Source organism: Desmodus rotundus, chromosome 2 (genome assembly GCF_022682495.2).
Source record: "Desmodus rotundus isolate HL8 chromosome 2, HLdesRot8A.1, whole genome shotgun sequence".
Classification (NCBI taxonomy): domain Eukaryota; kingdom Metazoa; phylum Chordata; class Mammalia; order Chiroptera; family Phyllostomidae; genus Desmodus; species Desmodus rotundus.
The window spans coordinates 150,476,693-150,496,013 of record NC_071388.1 but is presented as its reverse complement, the minus strand read 5'-3'; the positions used below and the strand labels follow the sequence as shown (position 1 = coordinate 150,496,013).

The window sequence follows — 19,321 nt, the reverse complement described above, 5'->3', positions numbered from 1 at the left end:
TCTACCTACGCCTCCATCTTGGCTGGAACTCTCCCTCTTTGGTTTTCCAAGGTACAAGTTGGATACTAGTCCTCTGAGAATCCGAACTGCAAGGAACAGGCTTCAAAACTCTCCAAATGGACCTTTTGAGGTCTCCTCTTAGTAAAGTTGGGGTAAAAAAAATAATATCCACCACTATTACCTAGGACGGAGTAACTGCTCTTTTCAGAGAAATAATGTAAAATTACCCTCCATGTCAACTTTCTCCATCTGAGTGTGGTTGAGGAGATTCAAGTCACGGAATGTAAATTTGGCATGGTGTGATCTATTTATGGAATACCACATGAAGTCTATCTCAGTATCTCACTCAGTCTCCACCTTTCATTTTAATGCTGTATTACACAAGATTATCCAAAATAAAAGCTCTATCCGGTAGGCTGCACCTGTGATAGATTTCATTTCCCTCATATTGTCATAGCAATATTTATGTTTTCACATACTCTTGTAGAATCTTGACATCTTACCATCAAGCAGTGAAATATTCTTCTCTCTTGAAATATGGGACACTCCAGTCACTTTTAACAAACACAGTGTAATGGAAGTCTGACTTCCTAGACCAGGTTAAAAATAGCAAATTATTAAACCATGACCACTGAAAGAAACTTATCCATTTTACAAAATGACATTATAAGTTATTTTGAAAAACATAGGAATGTTCTCAAAGTAAATGGGTTTTTGCCATAGTATGTTCCATGCAATAATTACTGAATTATCTATCTGCTCTATGCCTGTTAGTTCTAAAATTTAGCTGTTTCTAGTGAAGATGCCCTTTTCCCCTGACTTTTCCTTTCAGACATATATAGTGTGCATACCATTTTAAAGCCATGTACACATTAACTTATCTAATACATATTTTAAAAAATAGTCTCAAATCTTAAAAATGTTCCTTAACATTTCTCTTGTAAACACCTGCCAAACAAATATAAATTCAGATTTCTGTCAAACTTGTTTTCCATATCCAAACTGAGCTCTGATTATTTGGAACACACAAAGCATAATAAAAGTTAAAGTTAAAAAAAACAACCCTAAAATAAAATGGCACTGTATCTTTAAAGGATTATGTTTAATTATTGAAACACAAATATGTGAAGGATTTCTCTTTTCTTTTTCCTGAACCATGTCCAAATTAAACCAGTCCTGATCATAAAGCAAGGTTAACAAAATGCTCCTGGTTCAGGTTCCCTAAGGGACCATTCATATTGTTATAATACTACAAAGTGGTAATAACAGAAGGCTATGAGGAAATGTAAATTCCTAGCAGGAAAATCCCAACACAGGATGTTAGATAGCAGTGGAAAGTCGCCCCGCCTAGTGGTGTATGTGCAGCTAGAGGAATTCCCAATGAAATTCTACTGTGAAATAAATAGAAACATCACTTGTAAGCACTTTGGAATGTTTTCACACTGCTGGCCTTTAGTAAAGACATTCAGTTATAAGGTTGTTGAATAAAATATCATAGCTTATCTCATTTTTTGTCTTCAACAACCTTGCAAGATGGCTAATACTGTCACCACTACGCAGGGAAAGTCCTGGGTGACACAGCCACTCATCACGTGCAATACTCTCCCGCTATTACACATGTCTGACCTGCACTCATTCATTCATTCGTTTACTCATTTGTTCATTCATGTAATCTACAAAGCCAACATTTTGGTTAATACATTTGAAGAACACACAGTCCAAGAAGGACCAAAGGTAACTCAAACACCGCATTACAGAGTAAGCAGTTCAGTAGAGGTAAAGTGTTGTGAAGTCAGGTAGGGCCTGTGGCCGGACTGATTTTTAGCTGAATCCTGGAGTAGAGATAATGTAATGAAATTGTTTCAATACATGTTTTGTAACTCGGCACTTCTCAAACTATGCCTCAAGAAACACGATGTTTGGCTTAATACCAATAAACATTCTATGGATGACGGCATATTCCAATTAGCAGCAGTTGCTTTGTGGTTTGAACCGGCACTTCATTCACTGTAAATTATTTAAGTTGGCCTACTGCTTCACCAGAGAGCCTGCTGAGCTTGATCACACAGAATCAGGCTGACATAATCTGGCTCATTTATGCAATAAGACCCCACAGGTGGCCTCACAGCTGAATATTCTGACCTGGTAGGACTGAGGCATAAGACCCCATCACAGAGGGGCCAACTGTTAAACATTGCAATACTGAGCCTTCCTGTAGCTGATACTGAGGATGACTTGTTTTTCCAATCATATATCCTTTTGTAAATTTTATTTTTAATTTCAGTTGACATACACTGTTAGTCTAAGGTGTACAACACAGTGAGCCAACACTTACATAACTTACTCAGTGATCGCCATGGCGAATCTGGTGACCCTCTGTGTCCATCCGCAGTTACTATGATATTGTTGACTATTCTCTTTACTGTTCATTACATCTGGGTGGCTTTTCTTAATTGTTTAAGGAGAAGTTGGACATTCTTTGTAAGAATTTAGTGGGTATAATAAAAAAGAATTTATTTTAAAAACACACTGGAAGTGATAATAGACTGAATTGTTCAATATTTAAGGAAGAACTCAATTTATCAAAGAGACTTTTGAAGTTTAACAAGGCAAAATTGTCTCCAGGGTGAGACCAAGTAACACAAACCTCCAAAATCCACTCAACACCCGCATTTCCCAGGAGGATAGGGAAAACAACCAGCGGGTTGTTTGTTTAAAGCGGGTAATCTGAACAGAGTAATGTTGAAAGCCGAAGTCAGAATTGGGTTTGTTAGAAAATTTTACAGTGAGAAGAAGCCTCCCCAGGTATCTCCAACTGCACACAGCAAGTAGCCAGGCTTCAATAACAACCTTCAGAAGAGCACATCCCTTTGTGAATTAGATATTTGGCAGCAACTTAAGTGGGCCCACCTTTTTCAGAGCGTTTCATGTGGTTTTTATAGATGCCTCAAATGGGCACTGGTAATTTCTACTAAAATTTTCCCTCAGGATAAAATGTATAGTCATGAGAATACTCTGTAGGAGTTCTAAGGTTTGTTTATTCTTACCATGTTTTTAAATGTTTAGAGCAAGACAGCACAAGTTCAGGGTGGCAGGGACGCCCTCTACAACATGGCAGGACCCATCTCAGGGGTTGCTCTTGGAATAGCTAAAGGGGCTTTGATATTCAATAGCATAGGATGTTCCTTATTTTATTTACCTTTAGTTATTTATTTATTTTTATTTATTTTCAATTATAGTTCATATTCAATATTATTTTGTGTTAGTTTCAGGTGTACAGCATATTGGTTAGACAATCATACACTTTATACAGCCTTGCCCATGATATTACCAGTACCCAACTGGCACCATGCGTAGTTATTACAGTGTCATTGACTAAGGATGCTCCTTACTTTAGTTAATACTTCATACTTGCACATCGCCTCCTGGACACTGTGCAGCTTGACTACATTGGTGCCAAGGCTCCTCCATGCTGCATTCTGAACAAAAGATAACAAGATTTGTTGAGCATTTGCTCTGTGCTGACCTCTTGGCATAAATTATTTCCTATCACAGCAGAGAAGCAGGACTTTCTGATTCAAAAAGTACAAAAATTCTGATTGCCACACCTACAGATTTGTTCCCACAGCACCCGGCTCAGGACACACCAGGAACAAACTTCTGTCCCTCAGCCAAGGTCCCAGTTCTTTTCTACAAGTCTTGGCAAGGCTAATGTCCTTTCTTATTCTGCAGAACTTCGCGTGGAGTGTATTCTGTACTTTGGTTACAGAAGGAGGGGAGGAGTGGGAGAAAAGAGGAACAGAGAAAACACTGGTTTGCTTTTCATGTGAGGGTTGTAATTGTTTCTTCCTTGGAGAAAGTACAAATTGCATGAGAGAATCTTGTTCCTCCTCTTTCTATATCTATCCTCCTCCATCCTTATTTTCTTGGCTCTTTTTCTAAAACCCATCTTTTGCCATAAGAGGGTAAAGAATAGGGTTGAGCACAGAAAGTTTGAAAACAATTCTAGTTCTTTTCTTCTTATTTCAAGTCCCAGAAACCATGTAAAATCATAATTTCCCCACATTTAACACGCCTCCCTAAGCACCTGCCCCAGCAGCCCTGGCTCTCTGACGCCTCCCGCGCCGCACCTCCCCTGTCCTCCCTGTGCTCTAGAGGGAACATGAGCAAGAATGTGACACCATTTCCACAACCTTGTGTATACTCGATTTTTTTTTAATTTTGGAATTTCAAAGCAAAACCAAGTTGTACTTATTTAAAAAATCAAGTTTCCCTAACAAAATAATAAATAATTTTGAAAAGAAATTTTCCAATCAACCATGTATGACATTTGGCTTTACTCTGTTTCAAATACCAAATCAATCCTTACTGATTCAGTCCCATGAGAAATTAGATGGAGAAAATAAGAATCAACAAGATAAAAAGGGACTGTTTTATTAGTATCCTAATTATAAGGAAATTTTGCAGTATACACTCAGGTGTGTGTGTGTTTATGAGCAAGTGATATTGCAAGTTTATTTACTCATTAACAAAAGTTTTATTATCATCTACAATATACCACATATGCCAGTTCATGCTAGATGCTGAAGTTACAGGACCTAATATAGCGGTGTTTGGATTATCTATTGCTATATTACAAACCACCACAAAACTTAATGCCTTGACATTATAATTTATTCTGATCTCTATAGTTCAAGTTAACTGGGCTCCACTAGGCAGTTCTGACACACGGTCTCTCACATCATGTGGTTAAAATCAGTTAGTGGTTGGGGTTTAATTGCTCTGAACATCCAAGTGGCCTCATTTGCCTCATTTGCTCACACCTGTGATGTCCGGAAGAGCTGAGGTTGGCTGGACATATCTATCTCTTTATATTTCTATCTCTCTATCCCTCTCTCGATCTTTCTCTCTCTCACCTTGTGGCCTATGCACAAAGCCAAGTTGGACCTCCTTACTGCCAGGCAGCCCTAGGCAGTCAGACTTGTGGATTCCTCCAGAACACAAAGAGACCAAGGCAGATGTTACAAGGCTTCTTATGACCAAACCTCAGAAGTCATTCAGCCTCACTTCCACTGAATTCTATTGGTTACACAGAACAAGCCCCAGACTCAATATGGGAGAGGACTATCCAAGACCATGAATGCTGAGAGATGTGGTTTGTGGGGACTAAGGGGAGGGAGGCTACCTTTAAAGACTGGCCAAGATAACCAAGCGACTGGCCAAGGGGCTTATTGTAGTTCAATAAACACTGGAACAAGAGTGGTAGTTGTGACTACTAATGTAGGCTTTGCCATGTGGTTGTTAAAGTCATTTCACTTTTAAAAACAAAACAACAAACTTAATGGAAATCCCTACTGAAGTTGATTTTTAGTGGTGTATTAAACTAAGTATTATGAAGCAATTAAAAATTATGCTTTCAAAGAATATTTTGGATGGAAAGTGCTTAAATTAACTTGAAAGCAGAACACATAAACAGTGTGATTGTAGAATATTACAATTTTGCTTAAAACACGCGTTAAGCACACACACATATGCATATAAACCCATAGAAACAAGACTAGAAAGAATCTAATGAACATGGTAAAGATGGTTAGAACGAGTGGTTTTTTCCTTTCTTATACTTTTACAAATTTCCTACAAGAACATCTATTTTTATGACAAAAGTTGTATTATAATGTATTTTTAATAAACATCCTGAGAGAAAAAGAAACAGTCTGTATACTTATTGGTGAAACTTGGGCTTATTGTCATAAAAGAATGACACATTAGCATAGATTCCTAATATATACTTGGCAAACATGAAAATAAAGACTTCAAGGTGGCTAGAGGTGAGGTTCACAAGACTTCAACATTAACAATCTTATACAAGAGGAGCAAAGTGGCAGGATATTCCCTTAATTCTCCTACAGGAAAAAAACATATCTTCACATTGGAAAGAGTCCAAGGTCCCTGGGCTTTGTCCCAGAACACCGAGGTTCTCAAGAGCCATATGCTTTTGTCCACAATTCTTTTATGTTACCATTTGACTTACTTCCAAAAGACTTTGTCCTAAGTTTACAAAAAGGAGTGCAAGAATATAAGAAGGTAAAAGAGTAAATATAATTAAATATATATCTTCATTGTATATGAGATAAAAGATCAGGCCCACTTATTGGGGAATCCAATAAATTAGAATAACAGTGGGGGGAAGTCCTTTCCTGTCTCACAAATTGTTATGTTGATGGGAACAGAAAGGCATTTCAGTGGGAGGAGCCATGGCTAATAACCAGAAATGAGAACTTAGTGGCCAGATAAGATTTGAGCCATGGCTAATGTGGCCTCAACTTATTTCACCGGCAATGAAATATGGTACAGAAACCAAGACTGTATTTCAAAATGACTGAAGTTCTTCATTTCTTAAGAATTGTTAAAAATATTGAAGTACATAGTTTACAACACTACCTTAAAATTCTTTTTCTCTACTATATGGGACGTCTGCTAGTCATTCATCCCAATACCCATTTTTCTTTCTTTTCTTAGAAACGGAACTCCTGATTTTGCTGGATGTCTAAAATAAAATAAAACATTTCCCAAGTGTGGCCATGTGACAAGTTCTGGGCAATGAGTTTAAGTCGAAGTGTTGGGTGTTACGCGTGGGAAATTTTCTTAAAGGGTGTTGGCAGGCCTTCTTTGTTTTTTCCTCCTTTATGCTGGCAAAAACACAGATGATTTGGCTCAAACTGAAACACCTCCTTTGCACCATTATAGACCATGCTGAACGATGGAACAAGAAAAGGATCTCAGGTCCTTGATGGCCATGGAACTTCCATGATGGTGATGAGCTACCTATGGTTTCTGACTAAGGAACAATCTTCTGTCTTATGTCAGCTACCATAATTCAGAGGTTTTTTCTTCACTTGCAGACAAATGTAATCTTAACTGATCCAAAATCATATACCTTACATTCTTCATTTCTATATCCTCTTTTACTAAATTCCTCTAGAAAAACTCCCTACTTGTAGCCTCTAGGACCCCAGCTCCAAAAGACTTTTCTTTCAATTACCAAGAGGAAAACATCTCACCTCTCCATGCAGGGCTCTTATCCCTGCTCCCTCTCGTTTCCTTGGGACCCTGAGGCACCGCTCCCTGTCCTTATTTTCAAAATCTGCAACACGCATTCCAGACTGGTGGGCAATGGCAGTCTCTTTGAAAGGCCCAAAGGGAAGAAACCAAGTATGCACAGCCGTATTTAGGAGGAAAGGGACAGGGCCCAAAAGCTATAGGGAAGATTCCTACATTAATAACGTTTGCTATATCACACAACACTTTTGGAAGTGAGACAATTAAGGTAAAATTTCGATGTTGACAAGATACCTTTTTTCACATGTGCAAATAGCTTTACTGAAAATGTATATTTTTTTTCTTATGGTTATTTCCTGTATTGAATGAAAAACTAAAGAGGGAAACATTTCACAGCTTTTTAAAATGATAATATTTGAGGTAGAGCAATCCTGGGGCAACATTTTAATTCTTTAGCTCTCACATTTACATGGCATTTAAATGCACTACTTCATTTTATCTTCTAAGCAACCCTGAGGGATAAAAGGCTGTGCTCAAACTCTGTACACAGAAGAAAGCTAAGGATCAGAGTTGTGAGAGGCCTTGCTCAAGTTCACATACTATGACAAGCTATATTATTGTTCCCAAATATTGGCCACCCCACACCATGGTAGGATTAAACCTTGCCACATATTTGACCTCAAGCTTGGTGATGTGACTTCCTTGGGCTGATGAAATGTGAATAGAGGGCCAGCTGCCAATTCAAAACATAAGCTTTTAGAGGGATTCTTCTACTTCATTTTCCCTGCCATAGACCTGCATGCCCTGGGAATAAGATGGGTCTGTGATAAAATACGTAGACTTTAGCCACAGCCAATCTGCAGTGGACATGTAAACTGAACAAGAAATAACTCTGTGTTTATTTGAGGGTCATTTATTCTTATTATATAATTTAGACTATGTTGACTGATGCACAAAGTCAGTGACTGGAAAGCCTGGGGCTAAAAGGTCAGCCATTCAATGCAGCATTTGCTTAGTAGCCCCTCATTCCAGCAGTACCCAAAGAGCTGGGGGAGTTGTAGGCAACTGTCCTCTTCCAACTTCATTCTCCCTCTCCCATGGTGGGAAGTCCTCCAATCCACTGGGACCTGGCAACCTATTACCCCAGGCCAGCATTAACATTTTCCCAGACAGCCTGTTGCCAGGTCATTCCAGCTGCAACTCAACACACAGCACTTTTCTGACTGGTCCACAAAGCTTCTGAGGACCAGCCTGCTGCAGGCCTTAGCTGGAACAGTGGTTGCTCTGCCCACGGATGACCTCTTACTTCCATTGTCACCAAACTCCAGCTTCTCACTCCACAGGTGACCCAAAGGACTAGGAGAGTTTCCCTGGAGCCTTTCCTTCTCCTCTGTCCTGTAACAACCACTCCACTTTGTAAGGGGGGGGGGGGGGGCTTTGAAGTTGGTATGTTGCTCTAGTTCTAAGACAGAGGGCTTTTAGTAGTCCTCAAGGAACAGGCTAATCAGAGTTCAGCTGAATTAAAGAAGGGAGGTCAACAGATGTCTTGTCAAGATCCAACCAGGACAGCATCCATCGTCACAAAGAAGGCTAATATGTAGGCCAGGGCATCAATAGTAGCTGCCGTGGCTGCCAAGGAAAAGCTGAGTTCCCCATATTTCATGACAAGATTAAGAATCAGCATGGGGGTTGGGCACAGAGGCTTGGAGGGTCCAGAAATCCCTTTGGGTGGGGCACAACTTGGCCATTCTCTCCAGGCTGGGGTGGCCTGAGAAAGCACAGTTTACATGCCATTTACATAATACACTGATTTGTCATAGCAGGTGCTTTCTTGCCAAAAGTATCTTTCCACCACTAACAAATGCTTGGGCCCCTTACGATGACTGAGTTTTCCTGCGTGAGGTTTCCCATATGTTATTATCAACAGCAGCATTTTTAGTTGATACAGAGAATATTAGGGAAGTTTTTAACATCTACAGGAAAACAAAACAGTACCAGTTACAGTACTGTTTAAGGAAAGTGACTTACTTTTGGCTTGTTTTGGAGCCATGATAATTTTAGTGACCACTTTTAAAGTTTATTTAGAAATCTCATTGCCTATCGGGCTTATGATCAACCTTTAGAGTAAACTGGAGGAAGAAATAACTTTAGCACAGGGCAGGTGACGTGAAGAGTTGTAGGGACAGCCAGGAAATATTTCTGATATGTTTTGAGGACAAGGACACCTTCTCCACAAACGTATCTGTAAACTCACTAAACATCTGTCCACCTAAGCAAGGCCACAACTTAGCTGCTTGCCCCCGGACTACATCTAAAGAGGGCGAGGCCTGAGGAGAAACCAGGAGGAACAGAAATTAGGACAGGGTAGTGCCCAGGGAGTCAAAGGAGGAAGTTTGGGACACAGCGTGACTGTAAGGCAGCTTTGACTTTCAGTGCAGAAGTGGTACCGAGGTCGGTTAGTGCAGTATTTTACTCTCTTTAGAACAAAATGTATCGAGTACATGGATCCATTTCTATGTTTCTGTATTCTGGTAATGTCCTGTGTGTGTTTGTGTGAGTGTGCCTGTGTGTGTGGGTGCATGTGTTTGCCAAAAGCTAAAGGGGGAGGGGATTTTCCTCACTTCGGTGAAGTTGGCTGCAGAGGTCTGTTTCAGCAGCTGTTCCAACTGGGCAGCCAGGAGAGAAACTCAAGAAGGAGGATAGGAACAGCTGTTACAACTGATTCTATGCCCCATACCTCTCCCCACAGATTCCTTTCAAGAGCTGTTAAAGTCTTCCTTTTCACTTTTTATGTGACATCTGTATTTTAATACGGTCTCCCCAGGTATCCTCGTGGCCACGCCTTCATCTCCCATGGGTCTTGCCCAAATGTCCCCATTTCAGTGAGTCTCCTCCGACCACCCCACCTAAAACTGCAGCCCTGCCCTCTCCAAACTGACATCCCCTATCGCCCCTTTCAATTTCTTTTCTCCATGACACAATTTTATTCTTTAAAATGTAGTCTTTGTGGCACATAAAAGAATCTATATAAAATATGTCAATTATAAATCATACCAATAAAATAAACACCTACAATGTTCACTGCAAAGTAAGAATTAAAACATTTTAAACACCCTGTCCTCTTCCTCATCTGCACCGGTAACATGGTCATAGTAGTACACATAATTAAACACAAAACTAAAAACAACACAAATGTCTATCAAACAAAGAATAAATACATGAATTATGATATATTCACCCCATAGAACACTTATCAGTGGAAATGAATGAACTACAGCTACATACAGCTGAGCATGAATAAATCTTAGAAACATAATAAGTGGAATAATTAAGCCCCAGAAGACCAAGTAGAATGATATCATTTATATAAAGCTCTAAAGCAAGCAAAACAACGTTATTAGCATGAATCTTAGTAAGTGTTAACACTGTGAGACATATTCATCATCTTTATCTTAGTTTGTTATTCAGATAGGACTTTTCCAACTTCAACATACATGTAAAATAATGTCTTCTAAATTCATGCCAATTTTAAAAACTCTTAGTTCCCAAAATGCAAAACTATATTTAGCCTTCCAAGTTAGCAAAAAGGAGTCAGTCTCAACTCTTTGTTTCCTGCCCACCATATAAAACTGGTCACTCCACCAGGTAACTTTGCCTCTTGAACCTGTCCCCAGTCTCCATCCCACCTCCCATCTACCACTTCCTTACATCAGATCTTCAACCTTGAATTCTGGACGTTTAATAGTCTCCTAATTCACTTCCCCATTTCAGCCTACTCATAGAGTATCTTTCTGTGAGTTATCCAGAATATTAATTTTTTTTTTTATTTTGATAAACTTCAAATCAGTTTAATATGATTTATTAAACAGTCTGAACTTGGTAAGAGTATAAACCTAAAACAGTTATTTTTTTCTCCAAGTCCCAGATTCATTTGTTCTAGGATAAGCCCTTCTTTCCACTTACCTTCAGATTACTTCCAGTCCAGTCCATTTTCATCCAGTTAAAACTTACTTTTCATAGAGTTCTCCTCCCCTCTTCCAGCTCCTGCTGCTTGACCCACAGCCTGAAACCTACAGGGCACAGTAGGTGTGGTCCTCATCCTTCTTTAGTATTTTCACTTCTCAGGTGAGGATGAGGGGGGAGGGGAATAGGAGTTATGGAAAGAGACAATTGGGTCCTACTTAAAGGACGCTGTTTTGGTTCTCTCTTGTCTGCACTGGTCATGTATTTCTTCCTTGGATATGGCAGGAGCCCGGATGCTAGCTCTTTTGAGCCACACTGTAAGTTTACTTTGGGGCATAATGCGTTCTTGTATAGTTCTGGGTATATAGGAGATCTGATCCTGCTTATCTTATTCCAATCCTTATAAAGCCAGCTCATACCGGCCAACTGTTAAATTTTCAGAAATTACATGAGCTGGTTGTTAATCCATTGATATCTTGAAATCAACCATGTTGGGAGAATTCACACTACACAAATTGGCAAAAACCGCCAATCAGTTCTCTTATTTTTTTCTTTTGGCAAGCCAGTTGTCAAACACCTACTAGCAGGTCCACAGCTTTCATCTCCCCTCCCCAGTGATCCACTCTAGAGTTTCTTTCGGCTGCAACTTCTTCACCCCAGGCCTTTTGGGTGGGGTACTGACAAAATCGCTGGAGTGGATTCCTAATGTTCAAGTGACTCAGAGGAAAATCATGCTCCGTTGCCACACCAAAGGGTGCGCGTGCTGACAACTAACTCCCTGCTGGCTCTCCACTCTACCCTGTCATTTTTCTCCGAATGTCTGATCTTTGTGCTCACATTAAGATGGTAGCAGTTCAGCAATCAACTGCCTATACTGGCATACAGCTCAGGAAAGACTGACTTCCTTTTCTACCCTTTCTATGATGTCCTCAAAGTCTGGAAGTAATTTTCCTGGGGCCTCCTTTCTACTCAGGCACTCAGGCCTCCCAAGGTCTTGTTTTTCTGACAATTTTCCTTGGGCAGCAATTCTCACACTTTTTGATCTCAGGACTCGTTCCCTCTTAAAAAAATATTGAGGACTCCCAAACAGCTTTGGTTTATGTGATTATGTCTATTGAAATGAAAGAATTCTTTACAACACATAAATACAGACGCATACCTTCTATTAGCCATCAGAGAGATGACATCATCTCTCTCATGTGGCCTCTGGAAATCTCCACCACACCTCATGAGAGAATGAGAGTGAGACAGGCAAATAATGTTTTAGTATAATTTTTAATGTTTTGATCTCTTGACATCCTTATGTAAGGACTCAGGGTACTTTAGAGTTCCCATCAGCTGTTGGAAGACAATTCTCCACGAGGCTCTTGTGTTTCTGCATAACTTAGAGCATAGGCACGAGCCACCTTTGATCACTATGTTTTCAAGGATGTTTATATTGTGAACACCCTTGGAAAAATAGAGACAGTGTCTTCCTCCAGAGAAAAGAGAAGATTTGTTTAATGTCAAATATAATAAAGATAAAGTCTCTCTCAGGCAAAGTTCATTATAAAACATTAGAATGTTGTCCTGGCCAGTGTGGCTCAGTTGGATGGAGTGATGTCCTGTGCATCAAAAGGTGTCAGGTTCAATCCCCGGTCATGCAACATACCTAGGTTTGGGCTTTGATCTCCAGTCAGGGTGAGTATGGAAGGTAACCGGTCAATGTTTCTCTCTCTCTCTCTCTTTCTCTCCCTCACACTTTATGAGAGCAGACCCCCCGCAAAACACAAATTATCTTCTGGAGGGTGGGCCCCTTGTAGTAATAGGCTTGCCCTGCTAGGAGAGTGTTCTAGCAACCCATCTGTATCAGTATGCCAGCTGGTGTTGTAGTGAGAAGCTTCCTTCAGCTTCAGTGAAGTTTTTTGAAGACTCTTTCAGTGCATTTGCCCACCTCATGATGGGTGATATACAAGCACACCTGTCCACACAGCACTGACTGTTCAGCAGTTTCTGACCAAAAGCAGCATGACCCCTGTGCTCTACCCACCCTATCTAGACTGAGAGTGACTTTTTTTGTTCCCCTGGATGAAAAAAGTCCTCAAAGAGAAACGGTCTACCAATGTTGAAGAGGTGGGAAAAAAACCAAACAGAAAATGCACTTTTAGTATCAAAATCAACAAGTTCAAAAACTGTTTTGAGCAGTGGCAAAAACATCTTAATAGGTGTATTGCACCAAATGGAGAGTACTTTGAAGGTGAGTGAAGTTTAAACAATTAAGAATAAATACACAATTTTTCATAAATAAATTCTGCATTTGGGGATCCCCCCCTCATAATATCAATAAACATATTTTTTAAAATTTTTAAAAGAACATTATAATGCCCAGTATGAAGGATGCCACTGTGTCTCCTTTAACATGGTCCACGGCAGGTGCAGAGGTCACCTGACATTTCTCATGCTGCCATATGGGAATTGGGGTTTGGTGAACTCGGTGCAAAATTGATGATCACTTGATTTTGCTGTCACTGTGGTTGTGAATAATAAATTGTTCGTAGCTCTGACCCAGTCGTCCCATGTCTTCTGCCAGCATACACGAAACTGTGGCAGGCTAACTTATTAGCCTGAGGTAGGATAATCTCAAATCCTTTCCAGCTCTTGTCATCCACATTTTGGGAAGCATGGTCCTAGAGGTTTCTCAATATGCCATAAACTCATAAAGCTAATACAGTCATAGGTATCTCATAGATGAACTCTATACATTTGGGGCGATTGCTACAAAATTTATTACATTTTCTTTATATTATTCCATTGTATTGTGATAAAAATACAACACAGTGCATGAGGGAGGATACCAAGTACTGAATTTCCATAAGATGTCCAAATATCTGTACAAAATTTTTAAAAACTTGATCTTTTTCCCTTGAACATAATTTTATACTGGATTTTTAAAATGAAGTAACCCCATGCTATTCTTATACAAGACTTTACATATAGTAACTATTATAATTCTATATTTCTAGAAATGTCATTAACATATTTATGTTTTGAAAATAAATTATTTTATTGTGAAAGAACAGGGTGCTTTATGGGACTGGTAGGTAAATCACACTCTCTCTAAAAGCCACTGAAAGTCATTGGCTCTGCCACCGTTCCCACCGCCATGTGTCCCCTTTATTGTTTGACATAGTGATGACAATTATGTTCTTCTGTACCTGTCACTGAGAACTAGGATTAGCATTATACCATTTAGGCTCTTGTGTGTGCTTTTTTTTTAAGTAAAACTTATCGAAGTACAGTACACATACCGAAGAGCACACAAATTGTAAGTGCTTAACTAGTTTCCACCAAGTGAATATATCCATGTTGCCAGAAGCCAGATCGAAAACCGACATCAGAGCCCACCTCGTGCCTTCTCTTGTCACTGCCTCTCGTAGTGGGAAAATCACTATCCTGACTTCCTACCTCATAGATTAGCTATGCTTCAATAATGTTTTTTAAAAAGCTTTACTGAGATATAATTCACATGCCACATAATTTATCCATTTAACTTATATAATCAATGGTTTTTAATGCATTGGCACACTGTACAACCATAATGACAACCTAATTTTAGAACACCTTCATCATCCCAAAAAAGAAGTTCCATACTCCTTAGCAGTCACCTCCTAACCTTCCTCACTCCCCCACAGCCATGAATACAATTTTTAAATGATTATCTTTTCACATTCTTGGGGTTTGACATCAGCAAAACTTCATTCACTTAACTAAATGACAAGAAATTTAAAAAGCACTTATTTGGACCTAATCAAATATTGTCAACAGGTAAAGCTGTAAACAATCTAAAAGGCATTTTTCCCTAACAAATCCAATAATAAAACTTCCCATGGAACTTTAAATGAAATTTTAAATGTTTTTGAACTTTCCTACTTTGTATTCATTATCTACTGCTGGGTAACACATTACGCCAAAATTTGTCATCTCACATAGTGTCTGTGAATCAGGAATTTGGGGAATGGCTTAGCTGGGCATTTCTGCTTCAGGTCTCTCAGGAGGTTGTGGCCAAGTTCTCAGCAGAGGGATCGAAGGCCTCCTTCCAAGGTGGCTCACTCCCATAGTTGGTAAGTAAGCTGAAAAGTGACCCCCCCCCCAAAGGTACCCATGTTCTAATCCCCAGATTCTGAGTGTGTCACCATACATGGAGAAAAGGACTTTGCAGATGTGACTAAATTAAGATTCTTGAGATGGGGAGATTATCCACATGGGCCCAGTGTAATCACAGGGGTCCATATAAGAGGGAGGCAAGAGGATTAGGGCGAGTAGTAGAAAATGTGAAGACAGAAGTAAGTGGCTGGAGTGATGCAAGGAAGGGCTCCGAGAAGTGCAGGGTCCAGGAAGGGGCTTGAATTTGAAGAATCAAGCATCACTGGGTCCATCTTGGAGGTTGGCTAGCACACACAAGTATTTAAATTATAGTGAAGCTCTAGGCTACAGAACACATTTATGCCTTGTCTAGTTTCCATGCCACTAAAGACCACATCAGTCAGAAATGGATAGACTGGGGCCTTGAGATCATAGAATACCCAGCCTGTCTTCTCTGATACCTCTCCTTTTCCCACAATGCTGACCTTGAGTTGTTGTAATGTTCCTTGGGCACCCGCCATATGAATTCATCCAGCAGCTCCATGGACCTATCATAGTATGCATTTCTGAAAGCACAACCTGAAACAAAGGATGGTATGCAGGTAGTTTATTCAGGAAGGAAGTCCAGGTTAGTGCCTGGGAGAGTGAAGCATAAAGGAAGGAAATCAATAAAAGGATGTGTTTACAAACTGGCCACCATTGTGGGTGACTAGTGTTCAACCCCACAGGACGCCCTGGGGAACCTTTTGAAATGCATCTCAGGGTAATGCCGGGTAATGAACAGAGCAAATATCACCCATCAGTTCCCACTCTCTTGGTCAAAGATGGCCCCATGGGCATTTATTTTCCCATACCTCCAGGCTGTGCCTACATAAGTGCCAACGTGATTCTTACAGGAACCGCAGGCTATGGCACCTACGAAGCCCTGGGTCAGTAAGCCAGAGGCATACTGAAGAGTCTTGAGGAAGGTACTGTCAGGTTGCCCCTGTGGGAAGCTGGTAACTCTATGTGGAAACCACTAACCATGACAGTGGCAGGTGAACTGAGAGGATTCGGAGTGGTCTACAAATGATCTTCCGTATTGGCCCTTTGTCCAAGCTGAGTAGTCTGCAAATGGTGGTAAAGTAGACACGTAGACAGATGTCCAGATGGCAGAGTGCCACCTTCGCTATGCTGAGCATGCATTTTAGTGGCAGAGCAACAACTGCTACATGTTTCTCGGGGACCCCTCTGTCTTCCATGGAAAAGGAGAAAGCAAAATCTTTTGGCCAGTTTTAAAATCTTCTGAAATGGAAGACACCAACCAGTTGTGTTCAGATTTGGAAATTAATTGCCAATTTTAGAGCCTATGTGTGTGTGGGGAGGGAGGGGGAAACAGTTACTCTTCTATTAATATGTGTTTTCTGGACCATCCAGATGACCACCATAAAAGAAAAATGCTTTTTTCCACATCTGTGTTTGTGTTTACTAACATTAATTATTAAAGCCCGTGGTAGTTTTAAAAAGTAGCTGACAATTCTTTGACATATTTCTCATCAAGACACAACATCCATGTCACGTTCCCCTGAATCTGGGTGGACATATGGCTCATTGTAACCAATAGAACACAGTGGAAATGGCCTTTTGTGACTCCTGAAGCTCGCTCAGAAAATGTGAGGCAAGCTCTATTTTGTGAGCTGGGACACTTGGGATCTCTGAGCTGCCAGTAAGAAGCCTGACTAGCCTGAGAGTCCCATGCTGGGAAAAGGCTGAGGCTGCCTGGAAAGGCATGTGTTGAAACTGTAGTTCACCACTCCAGCTGTGGTTCCAGCCAACAGTCAGTATCAGTTACCAAAATGAAGGCGTTGACTTACCTCCTGCTATCGAGTCTTTTCAATTGAGCCCCAGATATTCTGGAAGAGACAAGCCATTCCCACTGTGCTCAGTCTGAATTCCTCACTCACAGAATCCATAAATGTAATAAAATGGTCGTTTAAACAGCTAAGTTTTGAGGGAGATTTAATATATTAAATGAAAGTCAAATGACTTCACGGCATGTTGTGTAGATGAACGATTCACAATAGTTTGAGCAGCAGAAAGAAGTGGAAGAATTGAATCATCTCAAAACACAAGGTATTATAGTTAGGTGGCATTCTTTTATAATTAATGGAATTTATTGTCATAAATTTGCTGTGGCTATTTGGGGTCTTTTGTGGTTCCATACAAATTTTGGGGATATTTATTCTAGTTCTGTGAAATACACCATTGGTATTTTGATAGGAATCGTGTTGAATCTATAGATTGCTTTGGGTGGTATGGGTATTTTAATGACATTAATTCTTCCTATTCATGAACATGATATATGCTTCCATTTATTTGTATCTTCTTCAATTTCTTTCTTCAGTATCTTATAATTTTTGGAGTACAGATCTTTTACATCCTTAGTTAAATTTATTCCTAAGTATTTTTGATGCAATTTTAAATGAGATTGTTTTCTTAGTTTCCATTTCTGATAGTCCATTATTGGTACATAAAAATGCAAATGATTTCTAAATATTTATTTTTTTATCCTGCTACTTTACTGAATACAAAATAAATATTCATTAACATAGCTGAAAAAGTTCATAAAAATATTCCCATCCAAAGAATGCATGAAATGATTAGATTTGAGAAATAATGCTTTGTACTATTATCAGCTACTTTCTACTTTAAAGCCCACTAAAATACCCTACTGTTTATTGTCTACGGAGTAAGTCTAAAGGAAACATCTCTATAGGAAACACAAGGCTCTTCACAATCTACTCTCAATTTCATCTTTGTTCCTTCCCTCCCTTCATTCGTTTGCCCTGTGTTGCAGCTGCCCTGAACTTCTCTCTTATCTCCCCCTCAGAAACTCCTACTCCACTTTAAAGACCCAGTTCAAGTGCCACTTACTCTGTGAAACTTTCTGGATTTCCCCACAGGATTCCTTCCTATGTGTTCCCACAGTGTATCAGTCAGGGCCTGCCAGGAAACAAACAACACATCCACATGGGTAATTTGTGGACACTTCCTGAAATGAGCTATGACTGGTCAATAATGCAGGTAACCCACTATTAAAAGAGCCAGAGGATTTGATACTTTACCTCAATTCTTTCCTCTGATCCACGGCAAGGGTCCCCATTGGCTTACCCCGACCAGAAGCCAAAGGGCAAGGAACCCATTGATACAGTCCATACAGATCAACCAAAGGGCAGAGAAAGGCTGTGGGAGCTGGGGGAAAAGAGGATATCCAGGCTTTTTATTTATAGTTGAGTGACATTTTATTGCTGTGATCTGTTTTTATGAGTACTTTCCCCTGGACTCTGGCCCTGCCATGATTCTTTCCAATACTCTGCCCTGGGCATGGGCAAAGATTTTAAACTACACTAGTTTCTTCATAAGTGTTTGTTGAATTAAGGAATTAATAAGAGAATAACAAAGATGTAAATACCAAGAGAATAAACTGGAATTCTTGAATATTTCTTGATTTTTATTTTTTAAATCTATCTCTACAGTTGTTTTACTTATAACTTTTGAAATCTGGTCCTTTTATTTTTTGTAATAGGTTCTTGTGATTTTTTCCCCCTAAGGATAAGATTTATTAACCTAAGGGAAAAATATCCATTTGCATTATATTTTCATTTGTTTTCATCTTCTTACTGAGATTTTAGGTGTTGAGGATGGTTAAAATTATATCTTACTATAAAACTCATTTTAATCTGTTTTATTTTTATGTATATGACTGTGGGGCAATTTAATTTATAAAATAGGACACATTTATGGCACATGGTTTAAAATTTTCCTTTCAGTTTTGTACTGATTTCCTAAATTTCTTTACACTATTTGTATGTATCTTGTCAATCAAGTTTTATTATGTATATGAGATTAATAGAGAAATATTACTCAAAAGCCTTCCAGTTTCCTTGAATGATTTTTAGTATTCTATCACACTTTTTTGTAATTAGATTTAAATACCCAATTCCTCAAAATTTGCCATACAGAGAGCTGTCAATCAAAGAATTGGCAGGCTCTGTGAACCGCCTGATGAAGTTTTATCGCTACTCTCTGATGCCTTCAAGACCAGCTTTTGCGAGATGATCCTTCATTTCACATGTCTTAGAACTCACTCACACTTCTTATGCTTGGAAATGTAACACACGAAGTGACAACCTAATCC

General features: G+C 39.5%; 1 long non-coding RNA gene across 1 annotated transcript; it reads right to left on the bottom strand.

The window, feature by feature from the left end:
* Positions 1 to 3,221: 3,221 nt before the first annotated feature.
* Positions 3,222 to 18,368, bottom strand: LOC123478660 (uncharacterized). The gene is made up of 5 exons (XR_008426256.1): positions 18,249 to 18,368; positions 18,058 to 18,126; positions 15,630 to 15,723; positions 11,023 to 11,129; positions 3,222 to 3,479 (listed from the first exon to the last, which is right to left on the bottom strand). It is a non-coding gene; the product is annotated as an uncharacterized lncRNA (long non-coding RNA).
* Between the last annotated feature and the right edge of the window lie 953 nt (positions 18,369 to 19,321).